Below are 24202 nucleotides of genomic sequence, written 5' to 3'. Positions count from 1 at the left end.
ACCTACTTACCAATCTTACTATATGACAGATATCAAGCCTTGTGCTTGTCATAGCGTACATTGGGCTGTAAACTACCTGCGCATATGGGACATCTCTCATTTCCTTAATTTCAGACTTATTTTGAGAACTCATACTTTTACTAAGACTTTGTCCCTTGCAAACTGGTGTGCTCAAAGGATTTCAATTATCCATATTAAACCTTTTGAGCACTTTTCCTAGATATTTCTCTGGATCTAGATACAATAACTTTGAATTTCTATCTCTTGAAATTCTAATTCCTTGGACAAAGGTTACATGACCCATGTCTTTCATTTCAAATATAGATGCCAAGAAACTTTTGGTTTTCTTAATCATATCTGGACAATTCCCTGCTAACAATATCATCCACATACAAACAATATTGCTAACTTGTCATCATTTTTCCAGATATAAACATAGTGATCTAATGGACTCACAATATAGCCCATTTCTAAAATGGTTTGGTGGAATTTCAAGTACCATTGTCTTGAAGATTGTTTAAGTCCATACAGGGATCTTTTCAACTTGTGGACTTTATCTTCGTTATCTTGTATTTGGAAACCATCAGGTTGCATCATATAAATTTCCTTTTTAATTCTCCATTGAGAAAAGCTGTTTAAACATCTAATTGATGCAATTCTAGATCCATCCTGGCTATGACCGCCATTAGAATTCTTATTGAGGCAAATTTTACAACAGGAGAATACGTATCTACGAAGTCTATTCCAGGTTGTTGAGTGAATCCCTCAGCTACTAGCCATGCTTTGTATTTCTCCAAGCTTCCATATACTTTGAATTTCTTTCTAAGAACCCATTTGCAACCAATGGCTTTTCTTTCATTTGGGAGATCGGTTAATTCCCAAGCATTATTTTTCTTGATCAAGTCAAGTTCTTCATTCATTATCTCAAGCCATTGTGTAGCATCACTGCTACTAACTACTTCATTGTAACTAGTAGGATCATTTACCAAGTTATTGAGTTCTTCAACTTGAAAAACATAATGATCTTTCAAAAAAGTAGGTGGACATCTTGCTCTCTTCCACTTATCTCAGGATTCGAATCAAGTAAAACAACATCACGTTGTTGTCTTTTCCTCACATGATGAGGGTGATTGTGAGAACTTGTGGTTCTTGTAACAAATAAAGGAGAAACGAATCCTGAGATACCTCAGAGAGCAAGTCAAGTTGTTCAATTGGAGTAATAAGATCAGTGGATTCAAGAAAAATAGCATTTTTACTTTCTATTAATCCACGTTTGGGATGGTAAAAACGATGAGCACTCTCATTTCCGACATAGCCAATAAACTTGAATTCCTACATTTTACTTCACAATTTATCCCGTAAAGGTTTGGGAATAAGGACATTTGTTTTGCATCCCCAAACTTTGAGATGTAGAACATGAGGTTTAGTACCATGTTAGTGTTCATAAGGAGTTGAAGGTTTGGCTTTTGTTTCGACTCTATTTAATATGTACGCAGCGGTTGACGATGCTTCTTTCCAAAAATGAATGGGAAGATCAGTATGTGCCATCACAGACCTAGTCATTTCCATTAGAGTATGATTTTGTCTTTCTGCAATCTCATTTTGTTGTGGAGTATATGGCATTGTAAAAAAATGTTTGATGTCATTCTCCTTGCAGAAAGAATCCATAGCTTCATATTCGCCACCCCTATCATTATTCAAGTTTTTAATGAACCGACCAAGTCTCTTTTCTACCTCTAATTTATATTCTTTAAATTATTCTATGACCTCTGATTTGTGTTTAAGAAGGTAGATGTGTCCATATCTTGAATAATTATCATTGAAAGTAATAAAATATTCCATGCCTCGATGACTCTTAGTTCTTAAAGGGCCACAAATGTCAGAATGAATTATTTCAAGTAATTCCGATGATTTACAATGTTTTGAAAATGACTTGATAGTCATTTTTCCATTGATGCATGGTTCATATGTATCAAAATCATCGGAACACTCTTTAGGCAATAGTCCATTTTTAAACATTCTAAACATTTTATTTTTATTAATGTGACCTAATTTTAAATGCCATAAATAAGAACTATTACTAGTAGAGATATGCAAATAATTAGAAATACATACTTTATTATTATCAATAGGAAGAAGGCACATGTCATTCACTCTTACACATTTCACTAATACACTTCCTCTCTTGATCAACACTGTGTCAAGCCTAAAATTAATCTCAAAACCCTTTTGGGTTAACACTGAAATTGAAATTAAATTTCTTCGGATGCTGGATACATAAACAACATCATGAAGTATGATAAAAGATCCATTAACAAAGAATGTACAGTTGTTGATACCCAAAACATTATTGTAAGAGTTGTTGCCCATATAGAGTCTGTGTTCATCAATATTCTTTTCAGTGAAATCTACGAAATTTCTTTGCTTTGCACTATGTGTCTAGTTGCTGTAGAATCAATCCACCATGAATTTCATGAAGGTTTAATTATCATTGCTTCAAAAACCATCATGGCAATGGGGTTATGATTCTTTCTCTGCTTGTTCTTAGGGCATGTGGCTTTGGCTGCAATTGTAGCACGGGCTTGACTGGTTCTTGTTGTTTTGTTGTTTTGGCCACCATTGCTGCTTCTGCCACCCTTTTTTTAGCAATTAATTCCATTTGATTAACATGATCACCAACACTATCACTATCACTCATACGGGTGTTACTATGTTTGTCCAAGAGCAATTGTATTTGAGTGTCTAATCGATCTCCATACTTACTTTCTAGTGCTTCCATTAATTGTTTTGCAGTTTCATGTTCTTCAAATAGTGGAATAATGTTGTCTTTCATATTATGTAACATAGTTGCTTTTGTCATTGCATCATCCTCTATCCACTTGTGTTGAACCCAATTAGAATCATCATCAAGTTTATAAGTGGATAGAGTGTACAAAGTTTTCTCATGTGTAAGAAGATAAGAAATGTGGCGTTTCCATGCTCGAAAATTATTTCCATTATGCATCTTAATTCTCGAAGCATCAATCGCATTTTTAATTGCCATTCTAAAAATGTGTTACAATAAAAGTACAAATGTGGATACCCAAAAAAAAAAAAATAGAATAAAAGAAAACAAAATAAATATAACAACAATTTTAATAAGCTTGATCCGTGTAGTTGTTGAGTCAGCCCCTGTGATAAGCAAAACATCAATTCGGTGGAGCAACATGTTCTCCTTACCTTGGGTAAGAATAAGGATGAAAACCCAATGGCCAATTGACTTTTGGACTCAATTCAACAACCCTCTCAATTCTGAGTGGATTCGGCCCTCTAACATGATGATTATGAGAGATTTGAGAGTGAAAATGATAAGGAATAGTAAATCCAATCCTCTTCTTACGAGTCTTATGAAACTAGGTATGAGTCGAAGAAACACAATTGCGCCTATTAATCACTTCTTCTTTCGGCGTTTCTTTAGGTAACACCCTTGGATAGCCTCCTTGTTAGATTATATCTTTCAGAAATTTAGTACAATGATCCATCGAAAGATTCTCAAAAAGAATTCTAGGGATTTTGGCTTTTGAATGACTAAAAACGGCTTTGAATTGAAAGAGAATGAACTAAAAAACCACTCCAAAGTGGGTTTTGCCAGTTCAAGGGGTTGGATGGGATAGCTTGAATTGGCTAATGTTGGACTGGTGGCATACGCGGGTCAAAAGACGGAGTAGAAAGGCGCTGGTTAGGGCCAGAGAGGCGAGGGTCAGGGCCAACACGTAGGTCATCTGGCTCTAGGTTTGAGCACGGGTTTGAGTGCTGGGTTGGCTGTGGCATTGGGTTGCGCCTCTATTGTGCTGGGTTAGGCCGCCTTTTGGGTTGGCCCGATTTGATCCTTTTTAATACTTAAGCCTAGTGTAATAGATTTTCTTGCTGTGTGTCTAATTCTTGGATCCCTTTTATTTAGTTTTGAATTTGGCCCAATTCCTTGATTTTTCAAAATAGATGCAACAATAGGATTATGAGTCTAGTTGTTTCTTTGGTGATGGATGTAGGAGACCAAATTTTGAAATTCGATTCTTTTGGGTCAATCATTTGTCATTTTTCACAACGAATTTCACCGTTGTGATTGAAATTCTTGGAAGAATAGGATGGTGCTAATTTGGAGATGTTAATGGAACCAAATTTATTTTCGTAAAATTTCTTCCACCGGTATAATTCGGCTACACTTTCGACAAGATTTGGTATAATATCACCACCAATTATTATTTTCTTTGGATATTTCTCTAGGAAGACAACGCATTGTTGATGATTAAATAAACAAACAGAATTAAACAATGCCAAAGCTTGTTGGTCAATTACTATAGACACCCTATTTTGACCGACCCTTAGACTTGGGCGCTTTCTTTTGATTACCCGATGATGAAAATAATAATGTGTTTCTTACAAAATCCTCAACAAGAAAGATGGAATTTGACCTTTATTCCTAAACCCTAAGTTTGTTTTGGCTAAGTGTTGAAGTCATGTCTAACAATCGTACAACCACCTGTTGACTTATTTCCCCCCTCCTGGGACTAATATTTGATCGTATGAATGTGTCCGAAATGTTCCAAATAGTTGGAAAACTCTATTGGATTATTGTGATTTGATTTCAGATGGCTTGGATTTAGCCAACATAGATTGGACGGTCTAGATACACTGTTGTACCTTAACTGTGTCACATGGAATAATTCCTCTCTAAATTCCGTGCAAGGATGTCAAGTGACGTTAGCGGCTCACGGCTCAGCAGCGGCGGCTTGGCGGCTTGGCTCAGTTGTTGATGGCTTGGCAAAAAAAAAAAAAAAAAAAAAATTAAACCTGTGGCACTACAACAAAAAAGGTCTATGGTGACGAAAACTCATGACGAAAAAATATTTCGTCTCCAAATATACATGTTTTAGTGATGAAAATAAGATTTCGTCTCTAATTATACTATTTTTAGAGACGAAAACAAAATTTCGTCACCAAATGCATAAAATAAATAAAATAATAGGTGACGAAATTTTTTTTCATCGCTAAATTTTATTTTTCGTCACAAAACAAATTCCCGCCCTTAGAAATTTGGTGGAAAATTTCGGCACCCATATTAGAGACGAAAACTTTCGTCACCACTATAAAAATTTTCAGAGATAACATATTTTCGTCACCTATAATTCAAGGAGACAAAACGACGCCGTTTTGTCTTCCCAAATCACTCTTCTCTCTCGCACTATTTCTCTCACTCTCTCACCCAGTCTGTCTGTCTCTCTCTCTCTCTGGTCTGAGCTCGTGAAACCCTCTCATCGATCTCTTCCTTGCCCTCTCACATGCACACGAGCACTGCCGAAAACCCTATCTCTCTGTCCGAATTGCACCACCGGAAGCCCTCTCTCTTCGTTCGAATCGCACCACCGAAAGCCCTCTTCTCCGTTCATTTTTCTTCATTGATGCGACACCACCGGAAGCGCTCTTCTCCATCCATTTCGCACCAGGTATCTTCTTTTCTATATATATGTACACTTTTTGTGAATAAAGATTTGTATGCGATTTCCCTCATTTTTTTTTCGATTTCCATTTGGGTAAATTGTTGAATGCGATTTGCTCCTACTCTGTTTTGAGGTTGTGGTATGCTGGTATGCTCCGATTTGAGGTTGTGGTTTAATTGATTAGCTGCTATGAGGCTTGGTGGTTATCTCTGTTGTTGTTGGTGTTGCTTGGTTTTATGTAGAAAATAGGAATGCAACTGGTTGGTCTCCATATGCCAAGTTTGGTGAGGCTGGTTTGTTACTGGTGTTGCTTGGTTTTATTATTGTGAGCCTGAATGATTGTTAATATGATGGACAGCCAAATACTTTTTATGGTGGTTCAAATTCTGTACATTGATTACTCGTGAAGGTATTCACTAAACCTGTATAATCTGCTTTTTATCTAGGATTTTTTATTTTTTTTTTAATTTTTTATTTTATCCATTTCTTAGTTTCTCTAGACTCCATTTGGTCTTCGACTTTGAGGACACCTTTCCATCCTTTATATTCACTCATAGCATCTGTTCCGAGGGTGGCATTGGCACTCTACCCTTCTCGTTTTATTTTTGATGTTAGTTTGTGGCCACCCCCAGTCCCTCCAGAAGCACCCACACTTGCTCGTTGGATCTGTCTCAGCTACATGTGTGTTTTCAAATAATTTATTTTGCAACTTAGAAATGGTTCTTACTTGAGTGCAACATGTTGGAGTCCATGTCATAATTATAATTCATTTTTGAATGCATTTTCCTATGAGTGTGAGGTGAGAAACATTGCTTACAATTGACATTCTGCATGCTGGCCAGAATAGTGAAATTTACCATAAGGAAACTGATATTCAGTCCTTTATAAAATCATGCATGGAAGCTATTTTATGGTGATGAGAATTTTAGTTTGACTTTTGTAATTAAGTTGAGTCATGCTAGATTCAATAAGGAAAGATTAGAGTAAATCTATTTTTTGGTTATAAAGTTCCTTTCTTTGGAGTTTATTGATTATTTTTTGGTACTTCTATAATGGATATATACATGTATACATGAAGAGGCTGGTTTGGTTTTTATGTGGAAGCAATGATAATTTTCTTCAGAAAAATATTCCAGTATGTTTTAATTTGAATTGGTAATCTATGGTTAAGAAAATATGTTGTTAAGGTAACATTAAAATAATATAGGACTGTTTAGACCATCCTTATCAAATCTCCGTAGTTTTTCTTAGAAGCTTGGACAACACTGCTTTAGTACATTTGACCACCTCTGACGCAACTTATTATTTGTGAGTGAACTGGACTTACTAGCAACATATCTTCTGATACTTAAGTTATAGAAGCACTTTGGACATTTGATGTACATGACAAGTGTTAGTGTACATGATAGTTAAGGACACCAGTTAACAAATTTCTTACATTCTAGGTTCGTTGATTGCTTCTTTGACAGGTGCTTTTTAGGTTTGTTAATGAAGGACGTGAATCGATTCTCAAAACACTTTGGCATCACTCAGTTGCTGTGATGTGTTGCTCTTTGAAGGTATTATTTCGATTGTTTAACTTCTCATTTTTATAACAAATTTCTGTTCTCTGTATTTGTAGAAGTCTGAATGTTCTTCATTTATGATTTTTTGGAAATAATCCTTACTGTGTAACATTTATTTATCTGTCAACCAGTTAAAACGTAATTCTTTCTTTACCCGCTGAATTGTGTGATTGTGAATATCGAGGATGGGAACAATGTAAACATGTACAACAATATGTTATGTGTTATTTAGAACCTTGCCTGTTTTTGTCACTTTGAAAACACACTAGCTTAGACAATTGATACATTGCTATGCATTTGGGTTGATTACTCTTGTTTTTTTAATTCCATTTGTAGTCAACAACAAAGTTATAATACGCAAGTAGTGGCCACTAACAATTTATCTTATTTCAATTGAGTCATATTCCATTCTTCATGAAGGATTTCTACTTGGAAGAGTAAGCTCAAAGTATATGCATCTGACTTAAGATCTTGTTTGATTTGGACAGATAAAATTAAGAGGATTAGGGTATTTGAACCACAGGGTCACAAGTAATTTCACTATATGAGGGGAAAATTTTAGTTGAGACACAACTACAACTTAAGAACTTTCTCTTTGCTATCCTTCTACTATTTAAATTTCATAAATATCTCACAATTGTGTGTGTGTGTGTGTGTGTGACATCTACATAAGTTTCTTCTTTTGAATATTATAAATCTAATGTTAAATCATAATACATCTAGATTGAATTCCATGTTCCATTTGAAACTATGATTATTGTTACTTTCTTCCACCTTATCATTTTCTTTTTAAACTTGGTTTTGTACACATTTCTTTTAAATATGCTATTGTTTGATTGATATGTGTAAAATGTTGCCTCTCCAAAGTAATTTAATCTTTGGTTATTTTTCAATTTTCTTTGAACTTGTTCCTATGTGCCTTGTAACATAGATACGGGAATGACACATCACAACATAAACACATTGACCAAACACATTTTGAAGTAGGACACATGCATGGCGCTGTATTATAAATTTATGTGTCTTGTTTATGTGCATTACAAAAGAAAAGACGAAAATAAAGTTAATTATCTGGATTTTTGTATTTGCAATTGCAAAATATGGAAGAAGCTCAATCATGTCATGTATATGAACCATATTACCATGTTTATTGTTGTTAATTCTCTATTACTGTGTCCTTTTTTTATATTAGAAATTTTCTCATACTTCAGTTTTGTTGATAATGCATGTCATATCTTTCTTTAGCGATAATATTAGACACATCTGGGGTGTGTGAGTCACATTATCAAGAAATTTGAACATCACTCTTGTTAAGATATTCGCTATATTGGTTATAGTGAGGAGAGTCTTAGAACTTAGAAGCATTTTCCCATGAAGTTTCAATTTTAAATTAGGGCACAAATCTAAGGAGTGTGCTAGTTTCTAGGAGTATACAAGTAGCGTTAAGTATGCTTGTGAATAGGCCATTCTAACCTTAAAAATGGTTAATGCAGGCATTGCCAGTTTTTACATTTGCAAATCGAGAGGGTCTTTTGCATAATGTAGGAGTATACATGAACCTGCTGAAGAGGGTCTTTTGCATAATCTATAAAAGATAATTAACTGTCTAGTACATTTTTGGACTTCCATTACTGTCAGGGAAACATTGAGAAAATTGTTTCCCAAATGTTTAAGAAGCAAACATATTGTATTTCCACAATGTGTGATGGCAAGTGACTTGCCACATGTTCATTGAATATATGCTTTTCCTTATTACTAGAAACTAAAATTTTAAGAGAGGTCCACCTGAGCTTTGGTGGTACGTTTCTTAGGAAATATGCCAAAAACCTTTCTCCACCCAATAGGTTCTCCCCAAGCCCATACCAATAGAGGCAGCGCATGGAGGGTTTTTGGCACATCCCCAAGCTCATGTTATTGTTGCTAAGTGCACATCAATTTATTTTTGTTACGTGTGCATGTATTTTTTCTGTAACTTGTTTGGCTGATGGACAGCAAAATAAAATCAGCTAGTTGAAGCTTAAGGCATTTTTGGCATGTGAGAAGCTCATTGAGCTGTGTTAGCATCTCATGCAATGGCATTTTTTGTTTTATTTAATTATAAATCTCTAGAGTGATGATGCCCCTACCCCGTGTTTCAAACAATGTCACACTTAAGCTTCAAAAATAGGCCTTCGGGGGCCAAAATCGTGCAACCGCCACGAGACGGCCCGGGAAACACCTTAAACACCTCGGGATGGACCAATGTGAGTTGTGGAAACTTACGGAACTAGCACGGGACTCCCGGTTTGAAAACTAAGTCCAAAAATGCACTTTTCCACAGTTAAGCTTCAAAAATAGGCCTTCGGGGGCCAAAATCGTGCAACAGCCACGAGACTGCCCGGGAAACACCTCAAACACCTCGGGATGGACCAATGTGAGTTGTGGAAACTTATGGAACTAGCACGGGACTCCCGGTTTGAAAACTAAGTCAAAAAATGCACTTTTTCACACTTAAGCTTGAAAATAGGCATTCGGGGGCGAAAATCGTGCAACCGCCACGAGACGGCCCGGGAAACACCTCAAACACCTCGAGATGGACCAATGTGAGTTGTGAAAACTTACGGAACTAGCACGGGACTCCCGGTTTGAAAACTAAGTCCAAAAATGCACTTTTCCACAGTTAAGTTTCAAAAATAGGCCTTCGGGGGCCAAAATCGTGCAACAGCCACGAGACTGCCTGGGAAACACCTCAAACACCTCGGGATTGACCAATGCGAGTTGTGGAAACTTACGGAACTAGCACGGGACTCCCGGTTTGAAAACTAAGTCCAAAAATGCATTTTTCCACAGTTAAGCTTCAAAAATAGGCCTTCGGGGGCCAAAATTGTGCAACCGCCACGAGACGGCCCGGGAAACACCTTAAACACCTCGAGATTGACCAATGTGAGTTGTGGAAACTTACGGAACTAGCACGGGACTCCCGGTTTGAAAACTAAGTCCAAAAATGCACTTTTCCACAGTTAAGCTTCAAAAATAGGCCTTCGGGGGCCAAAATCGTGCAACAGCCACGAGACGGCCCAGGAAACACCTTAAACACCTCGGGATGGACCAATGTGAGTTGTGAAAACTTACGGAACTAGCACGGGACTCCTGGTTTGAAAACTAAGTCCAAAAATGCACTTTTCCACAGTTAAGTTTCAAAAATAGGCCTTCGGGGGCCAAAATCGTGCAACAGCCACGAGACTGCCCGGGAAACACCTCAAACACCTCGGGATTGACCAATGTGAGTTGTGGAAACTTATGGAACTAGCACGGGACTCCCGGTTTGAAAACTAAGTCCAAAAATGCACTTTTCCACAGTTAAGCTTCAAAAATAGGCCTTCGGGGGCGAAAATTGTGCAACCGCCACGAGACGGCCCGGGAAACACCTTAAACACCTCGAGATTGACCAATGTGAGTTGTGGAAACTTACGGAACTAGCACGGGACTCCCGGTTTGAAAACTAAGTCCAAAAATGCACTTTTCCACAGTTAAGCTTCAAAAATAGGCCTTCGGGGGCCAAAATCGTGCAACAGCCACGAGACGGCCCGGGAAACACCTTAAACACCTCGGGATTGACCAATGTGAGTTGTGGAAACTTACGGAACTAGCACGGGACTCCCGGTTTGAAAACTAAGTCCAAAAATGCACTTTTTCACACTTAAGCTTGAAAATAGGCCTTCGGCGGCGAAAATCGTGCAACCGCCACGAGACAGCCCGGGAAACACCTTAAACACCTCGGGATGGACCAATGTGAGTTGTGAAAACTTACGGAACTAGCACGGGACTCCCGGTTTGAAAACTAAGTCCAAAAATGCACTTTTCCACAGTTAAGCTTCAAAAATAGGCCTTCGGGGGCCAAAATCGTGCAACAGCCACGAGACTGCCCGGGAAACACCTCAAACACCTCGGGATTGACCAATGTGAGTTGTGGAAACTTACGGAACTAGCACGGGACTTCTGGTTTGAAAACTAAGTCCAAAAATGCACTTTTTCACACTTAAGCTTGAAAATAGGCCTTCGGGGGCGAAAATTGTGCAACAGCCACGAGACGGCCCGGGAAACACCTCAAACACCTCGGGATGGACCAATGTGAGTTGTGGAAACTTACGGAATTAGCACGGGACTCCCGGTTTGAAAACTAAGTCTAAAAATGCATGTTAAATTGTATATGTTATAGATAAGATAATAATTGTCTAACTTTTTTTTTTTTTTTTTCATTTTTTTGCAGATTCGAGATTTGATATGGACGTGTTTGGTAATTTGGAGGGCCAATGGTAGCTCATTTTGTGTTTTTGTTCATATTACCTTACATGTATTTTGGTTGTGTTGTAAATTTTATATTTTTGTTAGTATTAAGGGGCATGTTTGGTAATCCGCCCTTGATATTTTATTTTTGTTGATATTAGTAGACATATTTTTTGTTGGATATTAGGAGATGTGTTTGGTAATCTGCATATGGTTGATATTATATTTTTGTGGATATTAGTAAACGTTTTTGTGGATATTAGGAGACATGTTTATAATCCGCATGCAATTCATGTTGTATTTTTGTGGATAGAGCTAAAATTCGATTGTGATGTTTATGATAATGAACAGATTTTTGTATTGATTTGTAATAGATATTTTATTGAACAAGTTATTGAAATGCGCAGGGAATTGTTACTGAAAAGAAAAAATTTCGGAAGAAAATAGTACCCCCATTTTCAAAATTTTTAATTTTTATTAGTGACGAAATAAAAAATGTTGCTATAAGTTTTCAAAAAACATGACGAATAATTTTGTCACTAATGATATAGTATGAAACAAATAATTTCGTCACATTTGCTGAATATTTCGTCGCTAAATTGAAATATTTGGTGACAAAATGTTTTTTGTCATTGAATAATTTTCTTTTTTGCACATTTTAGTGACGAATTTTTTTGTCACCTTAATCTATATCATTGGTGAGGAAAACTTTGGTCACAAAAATATATTGGAGTTTTCTTAAGTGTGCAAGTGCACACCATGTGCCACTTACACAAAAAGTGTAAGTGTAAGGTGTAAGTATAAGTATAAGGTGTAAGTGTAAGGTGTAAGTGTAAGGTGTAAGGTGTAAGTGGGTTGCACATGGTGTGCAACCTCAAAAAAGGTGTAAGTGTAAGGTTTAATTTTTTACAAAAGGTGTAAGTGTAAGGTGTAAGTGTAAGGTATAAGGTGTAAGGTGTAAGTTGCACACCATAACCAAACCCAACATATTTGGTGACGAAATATTTCGTCATAGAAAACAATTAAAATAAAATATTATTTAGTTTTGGTGACGAAATTGGTGTTTTAGAGGACGAAAAATTCAACATTTGGAGACGAAACATTTCGTCGCCAAAAATGAAAAATAGGTGACGAAACTGTTTTTCGTCACCAGGTACTTTTTGTGACGACGTATAGGCCACGAACGTGGTGACAAATTTTTTTCGTCACAGATCACTTTAGTGACGAAATTTTGATGTTTGGAGACAAAATCAGTCTGTCACCAAAGACCTTTTTTGTTGTAGTGTGGGTTGGGGGATTTGAACCCTTGTACTATTGTTTGAGAAGAAACATTGAGCCACTTTGCCACAACAGAAGCTTCATCTTGTATATCTCAAGTTATATCTTTTAACTTGACTTTCCCTCCTATCACTCCTGCAATCTGCCTGGTTGTGGCTGCTACCAAGCTAACTGTGGCTGCGACCATACCAACCGCACCCGTGACCATGAAACAGTGGGCTCATTTATTATTATTATTATTATTAATTTTTTTTTTTTGTAAGCGGGGCACTCCACTATTCTATTTCTAACCCATTTTTTCACCAAATGCATGTCTACTCATCCTTCATTGATTAGTGCTTGATCCATTGAGGATAATGCTCCACTTTTGTCTCCTATTAGCTTAATTAGTGCTCCATTTGCTCCATTCTCTTCCCTAGTGCCCCATTACTCTTCCACTTTGTCTTCCACCATTTCCTACTTGCATTGCCTATAAACACATCAGATTGTAGAGAGAAAATGGGGATTAGAGAGAGAGGAGATGAATTTGAGAGAAAAAGTGTAGAGAGAATGCTAAGTTTGAATTAGAATTTGAGAGAAGAAAGAAAGCTTTGAAAACAAGAGTGTTGTCTTGCCAAACTAGAGAAGTTGTCTAGCCTTCATATATCTCATCTTCCCTTGCAAAAACCACTCAAGAAACTCATTGAAGCCAAGTCCTAAAGTCTTGAATTATCCTTGCCAAGTCCAAGAAGATCAAAGAGTGATTAACACACTTGTCCAAAACCATCATTCTAGCTCAAATTTCAAGCACTTAAATTGATGATTGAGAACACAATTCACAACCTTGAGGGTGATCAAAAGAAGTTTGGAAATCAAGAAGTTCATTCTTCCTTTGGAAGGTGAATTTTCAATCTCTTTCATTCTCTTGCATTTTCTCTTTTATATTCATTTTTTTGTTTTAATTTGATATTAGTTTTGTTGTAAGCTAACTAGAAGTGGTTAGTCGAGCCACCTACATATTCCTTGTTTGTTCTTTTCTTTGTGTTGCAACAGGATAGGTTTTGTTAGGCCTATTTGGCCGCCTGGTTAACTTCTTTTGGATGAAACAAATTAGTTTTCCGATGTTGAGCATACCAATTCCTGGTGGTCTCCAATGTAATGAAGCTTTTATTTTCTTTTCATTTGAGTGTTTTGTGAGGTTCTATTTTTATTTTGTTGCAATATTTTCTTCCTCTTTCTCTCATTTGGTTTGTAATTATTTATTCAAAGTGTTGTAATAATTTCCCACCGCACTTCTCTGTATCCCATTCTTTTACTTGATTTCTTTTGTGAATATGCATCATATTTTGTTTTAACTCTTATTCATGCTTTGCATCCATGCTTCATGCATCTTGATTCAGCTAAGTTTGCATTTTTAGGTTTAATCAATTCCTATGTGATTATGTGCGCTACCCCATGTTCTTAAGATGATTCACATGTCATATATTAGAAGCCGAATCTTTAGTTGCATTTCATGAGTAAATTGCATTAGGATTGTATATATAAGATTATACATATTTTGCTAATTTTGTTTTGTAGCTGTTCACAGGACGTCGGTAAACATATAAGTTTTTATGCTTTAGTATCCCGCTTGTGTGTGTTTTTCTTACTATGTTTAGCATTCTACCATAAGGCTATGTGCTTACTTGATATAACTGTATGAATGCCGGTGGATGGAGGTTGTGTCGCTTAATTTGGAATAACGTCCATTTTTCATGTTTGTAAACTCAATTTCTTTGGGTTGTACATCTTCAAAACTCTTTCAAAACACATGAAATCATGCTGTTCCAAAATGAATTGCATAGTCTATACTTGTATGCTTCACATAGTAAATTGTAGAATTTATTTAATAACCAAAGTATGAACATATAAAGTTAATAAAACTCTATAGCTGGTTTCTTGTGCTCCTTGGAGGGGTTAGTCTCCTTGTATACCATAGCCCTACAGTTCGGACTCCCATGGTTCTGAATCTGGTTTTACAAGTGCAATGTGAAATAGATTAAACAAATGAGAGTACAAATCCGACAAATCTTTGAAAAATCGATTTACAATCAGAAATGCCAAAAATAGACTACATTGCTAGATTTCAGAGTCGCCACCTAAATATTTTTGAGAAATTTAGGAAACCCGTGACTCATGCCAAAGGCCACTTATCCGTCATAACCAACATGTCTTGGCTCGAGAACTTAGGTATGAGAGGGAAAGCTTATGAATTGAGCACCCCCCTCACTTGATCAAAGATCGACCTCTACTAATCATGATGTGATTTTTATGTACAGTACATGCTCTTTTTCTGATTATTAATGCTAACTTTACTATGTGAGGAACACAAGTATAGACTAAGTCACTCGTTTTGGAATGCTTTGATTTCATGCTTTGTTTGAAATGAGTTTTGAATATGCGCTTTTTGAAAAAGTCAGCTCATATATGCATTAATCAAATCATCCCAATTCATGAAAACTAGCCTTCATCCACAAGCATTCAAGAGGTATATCAAATAAGCACTTAGTCTCATGGTAATATGCTTGATATGGTAACACTAACATACATGCGACATGCTAAAGTGTGAAATGCTCACTTAGTATTCCGAGGCAAGCCAAAGGAAATAAAACAATTAGAAAAATACATGCTCTACTATGCAAGTGACTAATGCAACACACACAAAATGCAACTACTAGATTCGGTTTATTAATATGGCATATGGCTCAACTCAAAACATGCGTTTAGCACACGTATTCAAGTAACTAAGAAATGACAACAATGGTAGAATGATGAACCAAACCTTGCATGCAAAAAATGGATATTTTACACATGGTAATGATATGAAACCAAAACATGAATGCAACCATCATAAGGAAGTAAATAAAAGGGCGAAAGAATTGGGGTTGGAAGACATACACAATATTACAAGTGTGCCCTCATACAAGAGGGTCCGAATGAATGTCCTACTTAAACTGCTTATTACATCACCAAATGGATTAACTAAATTAACTAGCTATTACAAATTTGAATGAATCAACTAATTAATTACAATGTAGTAATATTAAAGCACTAAATTAATAGAATGAGAGACAAGGAGTTGTGCGCACACAAATGAGAACATCCTCCCAGAAACCTCTCTGTTTTGTTGCCAGAATCTGCCATATTTTGTAGTTAGAAAATTATTCTATTTTTGCCTCAGCTTCTGCTCTATTTTGCAAGAAAAGTACCATTGCCTATACAACAAGGTGGCTGGCCGGCCTTGGAAAGTGTTTGGCTGGACAGAAAGGTGGCCAACTGACCACCGTTTTTGGGTTCTGCCCTGCTGCCACAGAACTAAAACAGAGGAAAGAAAGAGTATTTCCAGGAGATGTTTATCCTCTCTGCCTCTCCCTATCATGAAACTGATCAAGGAAGGAGTAGACTCGATTCACAAAACATTAATTGTCGCAAAGTTGTTGCATGATAATCTATGAACCGATAGGACAAAAGATCAGTAAATGGAAATGAAAGACCAACAAGACCTCATTCCTATCACGGTGTTACCTCAAGGAAAGGGGTGGACATTGTTTCTTGAATCATTGAACATCACTAAAAGTATGTAATGATTCGAGATGCAATAGGTTCAATATAGCATCTGATTGAACCCAACTCCATTTTATTACCCTTCTTTACCTTACCTTGCCATTTTCTTATCTTTTCTTCATTTTGTCCAAAAGTGATAGTTACGTCCACTAAGTGAAAAAAACGATAAAGAGAAGTGCCAAACAAGAAGTTGTGCTTAACACGAGAGAGATGTAATGCCCTGGTAATGAACTTCCGAAGAGATTAAACCATTAAGAATGGAAAGTCTCTTTCTCATGCCTTAAGCAACAACCTAGTGTTTGAGACAACTCTTAATAAATAAAAAAAAAGAAGCAAAGAAAGGAGGGAGAGTGCAGAGGTGATTATGCAAAGGTGATCATGAAAAATATGAATATTTACATGGAAATTATGTAAAGAAGGCTATCAACTCAAATAGGTTGGTGTCTATAGCCTAAACCACCAAATCTATGAGGACTTTACAACAATGTAAGCATGGTATTCAAAGCATAGCTAAGTAAACATACTAAATAACCCCTAAATAGCACAAAACAGTGCTGAAAATTAGTTTGAAAAGCTAGCAAAAGTAAACCAAAAAAAGAAGAGAAAAAAGCTAGTAAGCAAGCCTAAGGAAGGATGGCTAACCCCTCCACTTTTTGGACCTTTAAATCACATATTTTAGCCTCTGAAATCTCTGAAAATCAGTACCTAAAAGTAAAGAAACAAGCGAAAAAACAAGGATATAAGCTATGGGATAAGGTTCAAGAAAGGGTGGTTAAATCACAAGTTTCAGCACTTGAAAACAGGTCAAGTAGTGTATAAAAGAGGAGAAAAGAGTAGCGTAAATAAGAGAAAAGATGGCAAAAGCTATACCTCTTGAAGAGAGGATGTTCTTCGGTTCACAAACCACAAGGTGATCACCCTCAAGAGCTGAAATTTTGACTTAATAATCTCAGCACGAAGCCTCAAAATTTTGGTTTAGGAAGTGTATGTATAGTGTATGTATATTCTAAGGTAAAGAGGGAGAGTGTTTGGCAAGTTTTTGTCTATTGGCAATTTTTTCTAACTTAAAACCATGAGGGATGGTCATCTATTTGGTGCTCTAAGTCACTGTGTTTTCCATCTACTACTCCTAGACGGCTTGCCTAAAAAGCTTGCTAAAAGGCTGGCCGATCGTGGGCTCTGCCATGTTGGAAACACAACCCTCGGATCTGGATTATCGCCGTACCGCCTGATCCTCCTTTCACTTCTTGGTGTTAGGTGTGAGAGGTATATTAGGTAATCTTGCTGAGGTACCTTTTTAACCAATCAGCCTAGTGCATATAGTAAAGCCATAGTGGCTGTTCCAACACATGACAAGATGCTCACCCGTATGTAGGATTTTGTGAAACTACTTGCTTGAAGTAATGAAAACCTAGATCATGTTGAAGCTAGGATCGGGTAACCCTACCCCCTCATAGGGGTGTTTTGGCTCTCTTTACCTGCTATATGCTTTACCGTGAAACTGTATAGGGGGCTCCATATCAGTGGCACAGTTGATATCAGTTTGTGGGGCAAAATTCAGTGGGGGAGTACAATCATTCAACCGTGATCATAACCATCTGTTCTGATGAAATTGGGCTGAGGTGCTATATGTTTTCTCTTTTGCTAGGTAGTCTTGCAACCATAGCTTCAGAAGGCTCTGATATCCCCTAGGTGCTTTAGACTTGTGTCGATAGACTTTGAAAGGTCAAAGATCTAGTGCAAGGATAGCAAGTGTTTGCTTCACTATCACTAGTTGGAAGGTGAAGGAAGGTCAAACGGGGTTCACCAGTTCCATTGTTTCAACCATCACCCCTCTGATCACCTGTACTTAGCTCACCCCAAGCACAATCACCTACTTCTGGAATGGTGCAATTTTCATCATCAGATCTAGAGGACTTATTGATCTGTCTGCAACAATTAGTCGACTCACTCAGTATGACCTGGCCAGTCAAATTGAGGTCACAAATAGGTTGCAACAACAACAACAACAACAACTGGCTGCGACTTCTGCTTCACATACACCTAACGTGGCTACTCCTATACCTAATTCACGGAGTCTGCTGTTGCTTTGCCAGAGTGGTTCAAGATGTTGTATATTGACTATTTCGATGGCTCTGGAGATCCAATGGTGCATCTGCGCCTTTTCTTTGATATTTAGATGAATTCTTCATTGCCCAATATTCCTATAATACGTAGATTGAGGTCATAACTCGTGGTCTTGAGAGGAACCAAAGGAGGGCTTCTCAGAGTTTGTTACTTGATGGAGGGAAAAGGCGGCTATGATGGCAAACATGCCTCCAGAGAAAGAGCAAGTACATATAATCGTTAGAAATCTGCACGAAAGTCTATTGTAAAAAATGATAGTCCTCCCACTATTCAACTTTAAGGACCTCCATGAAATTGGGGTTCAAATCGAGGATGCCATCAGACAAGGGATCATTGTAGAAGGTAATGAGCCTATGAGGAAGAATGTTGTTCGCAGTTCCAATACTACTGCCAGTGGTAGCACAGTTGCGAAATGCTCAGAAGTAAACATTGTCACCACTCCCACCAAAAACCCTTTTCCTAATAGCAGCCAAAGACCAACCACTTCAACTCGGCCCCAAGCCCAAAAATTCCATCCTCTTTACATGGATCTTTCTCAAGCCTTGAAAACTTTGCTAGAAAAAAGGCACCTAGAGCTCCTACAACCTCGACCCGTTTGAAATCCTTTTCCACCAAGACATGACCCCGCTAAACACTGTGATTATCGTCAACATGGTCATGATACACAGTGTTGCATCCACCTCCATCATAAGATTTAGGATCTTATTGATGAAGAGATCATAGGCTCCAACAAAAAGACCTCAGGCCACCATTGACCCATTACCTCCACACCTTGACCTAATCCATACATTGCCATCCACCTATAACCCCAGCATATACATCACCCTAGCCCATTTACCCAAGCCTGAGGTGTTCATTCCAAAAAGCACGTATTTGTGTATGATGGATGCACTTGAACCCCAATCATCTCAAACCCTATCACATACACCACGAGCACTAATGGCTGAGCCCACTACTTTTGAGCTGATGAGCATGATTGAAGATCTTCAGAAAACTATGGTAGATTTAGCCTTTGGGATCTTGGCTCCATCATTGACCATATCACATGCCAGAATTTGACGTCAAAAAGCTCCCCAATCTTTGGGTGAGCTGTAGTTAGAAAGGGCCAACCCAAAGCTATCTTAAGTCTGGGTGATGACATGTTAATAACTAATGGGCCTCACTCTGATATAGCCATCCAATCCCTTGGCAAAGCTAAAACAAGTGGCAAGAACAAAGCCGGGGCAAGTATTGATCCCTATGCACATCTTTGGTGGGTTATTGAGGCATTCAAGGTCAAAGGGCTAAACAAGCAGCAAATGCTTGCAATTGTTGCAAAAACTGTGGATGACACTTGTGTCATTTAGGTTGGTGGCATTTTGAATCTGGGGGATAAGCCATGAAAAGGGATACCTTGCTAGAAACACCAATTTCAGCTCTAATCTTACACTTATAGGAGGTCTCCAAACCCAGTCAACACCTGCCAACTGCTCTGTCAATACTTCCAAGACTGGTAACCGCACCTTCAATCTCATTTATATGACCTTGTCCAAAGCTCTCCAAATGCTCATAGGACAAGGCTATCTCAAACCCCTTGACTCTCGGCCTCTCCCTGATCGTCTTCCAGCCAGGCATGATGCCACCAAGTATTGTGCCTTCCATCAGCAACTCAGTCATGACACTGACCATTTTTTTCGTCTTTGACATGAAGTTCAAGATTTGATTGGCAACAAGGTCATCGCCTCACCAGGTCATACAAATTCTATCGGTGCTGGGTCAATGAACTTGGGGGATAATATGGCTAGTTCTGTGATCAGGGATGAACCACTTGCTAATGGCGCTCATTTTACTCCAAGCATGGTGGATGGCACGCATTGATTTTAACAATTTTGAAAATGTTTTTTGTTTTAATTTTTGAGCTGGGTATTGAGTTAGTCTTGTTGTGTCAGTGTTTGTTGATTTTGGGGGTGCTAACTCGAACATTACTGTCTTGTTTTTGTATATCTTTTTCACTCTTTCTTTTGAGTCTGCTACTATCATTGAGCCAGTTGAGCCAAAAATTATGAATGAAATTACAGTCCCTTTTACCTTTTTCTCTGTGCCTCTGTACCTTTAAATCATTACATTGACCAAAGTCTTTTAAAACTTTTTCCAGAACTATAATGAAAGCAAAGAGGGAGGAATTTCTTGAAATTTGCAAAATTTGATCGACTGAGAGGATGAGAGGTGTGCTAAGCCCTTAATGAATGAGATCATGTCTGCATTGTCTTCAGAGGAGCACGAACGACTACTTGTTTTATTAAAAGATTTCAAAAATATTTTTGTGTGGTCCCACGAAGACATGCCTAGAATTGATCTTGAGATTATATAACATAGGATCACTTTCGGTCTCAAGACTTAACCCCTTTGCTTTCAAACCTTGCACCTTGATTTAGAATGTTGAAACGATCAACCAAAATAGGAGGCTTGGATGGCTGAATTGGAAGTAGCTCTTGAATTAGGGTCAATAAGGTCGAATGTGATCGAAGGAAACTTGCATAGCTGGACGAGAAGTAGCCCTTGAACTAAGGGAAAAAAATGTCAAATGTGATCGAATATTCAAATATGGGTCCTTTCTCAAGCCAATGGAGATCGACAAGAAAGCCGAAACCCAGAATCTGAGAGAAGAAAATTTATTGTTGAAGGACAGTCAAGTTCCTATCCACGACACTAGGGGTAAATTCAAACCCAATTGGATGAGCCCTTACATCATCAAGACTACTTGGTTAAGAACAACAGCCATTTTTGTGGATTTAGATGGCTTAGAGATCTCATAACCGATCCACATGAACAAGTTAAATTCTCTATCCATGAGAGGCTCGCTGGGCTGAGAACCCGGAAGGGCGACCCAGACAAAAGTTAGAGTAAGAAAGCAAGAAAACAAAAAAAGAAGAACAAAAGATGAAACCAAAAAAAAAAAAAAAGAAAAAAAGAAAAAAGAAAAAAAAGGAATAAAGAATAAGAAAGAAAAGTGAAAAAGAAAAAAAAAATAGAACTTGCAAGGTTGAAAACCCGGAAGGGCGGCTTTGGCAAAAGTTAGAGCGCAAAAGGAGAGAGTTAATACCCAAGTGCACGAATTTCCAAATTTCCAAAGAAATTTTCAACATAAACAAGCGTGAACGAACAATCCCAACATGTTTAAATCGAATTGTAGTCCTCCAAAACCAAGATACAACAACTCCAAAGACTCCCAAAAAGAAAATAGAGGAATTAAATACACCATTCAATAGATTTGTAACGTGTTTAATCAAATTGAATTTATTTATTTATTATACTTTTGAATATCTGTTTAGTAATTTTTTTTAATATGTTTGTGGGCTCGGGTATTGATTGGAGTAGGATTGGTACGAATTTCCAAATTGTTTGATTGTTTAGTTATAATTATTATAGTTGTGGTGTTGTGGAGCATTCTATTTAAATTGGTGAAAATAAATTATATCACTTCCTGATTTCGATTTCGTAAGGCCTGCTTGGCAATTTTTTTTGTTTGTTTTAGTTATAGTAATTCTTGGGTCTTGAGTAATAAATGAGATATAAATTTGATTTTTGGGACTTATTGAACTAGCCCATACTTAATCTTTTTGGTTCATATTTAATTATGTAAATGGTGGGGACCACTTTAAGTCTTTTAAAATTTATTTATAGTTTAATCTGAGTTGATAATTTGTTTTAAATTATTAAACTCCATTCATTTTGGACCCAATTGATTGAATCATGACCTGTTTGTAACTATGTATTATTATTATTATTATACTCTTAAGAGAGTTACAAATATTTACGGTGTATATCATCAAACGAAATATGTAGCGATCCTAGTTTTGCCACTTCGCTGAGTATGTTAGGGATCGAGCTGCCCGGTCAGCTCGTGGGGGTCCAGGGGGCAGCGCCCCTTTGCAGGTCCAAGGGCAGCGCCTTGGCAGGGATCGAGCTGCCTGGTTAGCTCACGGGGGCCCAGGGGGCAGTACCCCATAGCGGGTACTAGGGCAGCGCCCTGGCGGGGTAGAGGGGCAGCTCCCCCAAAGCAAAAATGAAAAATACATTAGAAGTTGCTTGTCCACTCGAGCAGCCATTTATGCGCTCGAGCGAAGAATGTTTGGTTTCAGAAGTTTGACCTGTCTGCAAAGTACTGGGAAAGTGTATTTGACGCTCGAGTGGGGCTTTCCACGCTCGAGCAGTTCATGTTATATTAGTTCGTGAATCTGATATTTCAGATCACTTTTGTATATATATATATATATCTCTCTCTCTCTAAATACCCTTTCATCTCCCTTCTCTCTATATTTCCTTACTCCAAATTGGGTCAAATCCTTGATTTCTCGAGATCTATTAGAGTTCTGCTATAAGTTCTTCATCAAAGATGGTTAACTTCTCGAGGGCTTCATTGTGTGCGGTGAAGATCGAGTTTCGACACCATTGATTTTGGGAGTTTCATCTCATTTCTTCTTCAAAACTTGAGGTAGGGATTTTCTTAGAGTTATATATATATATATTTTGCAAGATCTATATGATTTTTGAAATCATCTTTCGATAGCTTTGAAAATTGATTGTTGATTCAAGAAGTTGAGCAATTTTGAAAGTGGGTGTGGACTCGACTTTCTTTGCGCGCCCGCCTTTCGGAGAGGGCGCGAATTGGTCTTCCTACAGTTCGGACTCCTGTCACGGTTCTGAATCTAATCTCACGAAGTGCAATGTGAGACTAATAGACACCAAAGAGTCCAATCCGGCAAATCATTTTGGAAAATCAGATTTTAAATCAAATATTGCGAAAACTGGACTGCTTTGCCAGATTACCGAGTCGCCACCTAAATATTTTATTTTTGGAAAATTTAGGAAACCCTGATTCGTGCCAAAGGCCACGTGTCCGTCATCACCAAAGTTGCCTCGGCTCGGGAACTTGGGTACGAGAGGGGAAGGTCCTGAATGAGCACCCCCGCTCGCCTGAACAAAGGATCGGCCTCTACTAAGCATGATATGTTGTTTTTATAAACACATGTTTTCTTGTCCGGTCATTAATCTAACTTACTATGTGATATGCACAGTATACAAGTATAGACTAAATCGCAAGAATTGGAACAAAACAATTCATGTTTGTTTTGGAAAATGGTTTGAAAATGCCACCCTCAAGTGGGCTAAAGCACGGATTTGCCACCCTCAAGTGGGCTTTAAAACATGATTATTTGCCACTTCGCGAAGTGAGCTTAAAACTCACATTTATTGAATTGTTCCAATCTAAGAAATGAAGCCTTCATCCACAGGCATTCATGCAGTTAATCATTTAAGCACATAGCCTCATGGTAAGCATGCTATCATGGCAACACTCACACTCATGCAAGTATGCTAAAGCGTAAAAACTTACAGTGTACTCCGAGCCAAAACAAAAGCTAACTAGAAATCAATGGATGATCCTAACTATACAAGATGCCTAATGCAACACATGCAATAATGCAACTAAACACACTCGACTATCTAAGATGGCATATGAATGCAACAATTTGATGCACGTATTCAAAGAAGTATTGAAAGACAATGCAGTTTGAATGATGCGCCGAGCCCGGTGCATGCAAGACAAATGAATGATGCAAACATGCAAGCATAAGGTATGCTAATCAAAATATGACCCCTAATCTAACCATCGAAAGCGGATAAATAAAATGGAGAAAGATGTGGGGTTGGAAGACATGCACATGCACACACACACGCTTATTACAACATTGCGCCCTCGCGAAGGAGGGTCCGAATAAATAAGCTAAGCTAATCTAAGCTACGCTAATTATTACAAAACAACTAATTAACTATTCTAGCTAATTAAATATTACAACACAATTGAATAACTAGCTATGCTAAGCTAATTAAGATATTACAAAACAAATCGAATGATTAATTACACAA

The 24202-nt window shown here is 37.6% G+C and overlaps 1 long non-coding RNA gene across 1 annotated transcript; it reads left to right on the top strand.

The window, feature by feature from the left end:
• The first annotated feature begins 5538 nt into the window (after window positions 1-5538).
• LOC145790136 (uncharacterized) lies at window positions 5539-11679 on the top strand. The gene is made up of 2 exons (XR_014328786.1): window positions 5539-7036; window positions 11292-11679. It is a non-coding gene; the product is annotated as an uncharacterized LOC145790136 (long non-coding RNA).
• Window positions 11680-24202: the final 12523 nt, after the last annotated feature.

This window comes from Camellia sinensis, chromosome 5, assembly GCF_055761805.1.
Source record: "Camellia sinensis isolate YWXY chromosome 5, ASM5576180v1, whole genome shotgun sequence".
Lineage (NCBI taxonomy): Eukaryota > Viridiplantae > Streptophyta > Magnoliopsida > Ericales > Theaceae > Camellia > Camellia sinensis.
This window is presented reverse-complemented; position numbering and strand designations above follow the sequence as displayed.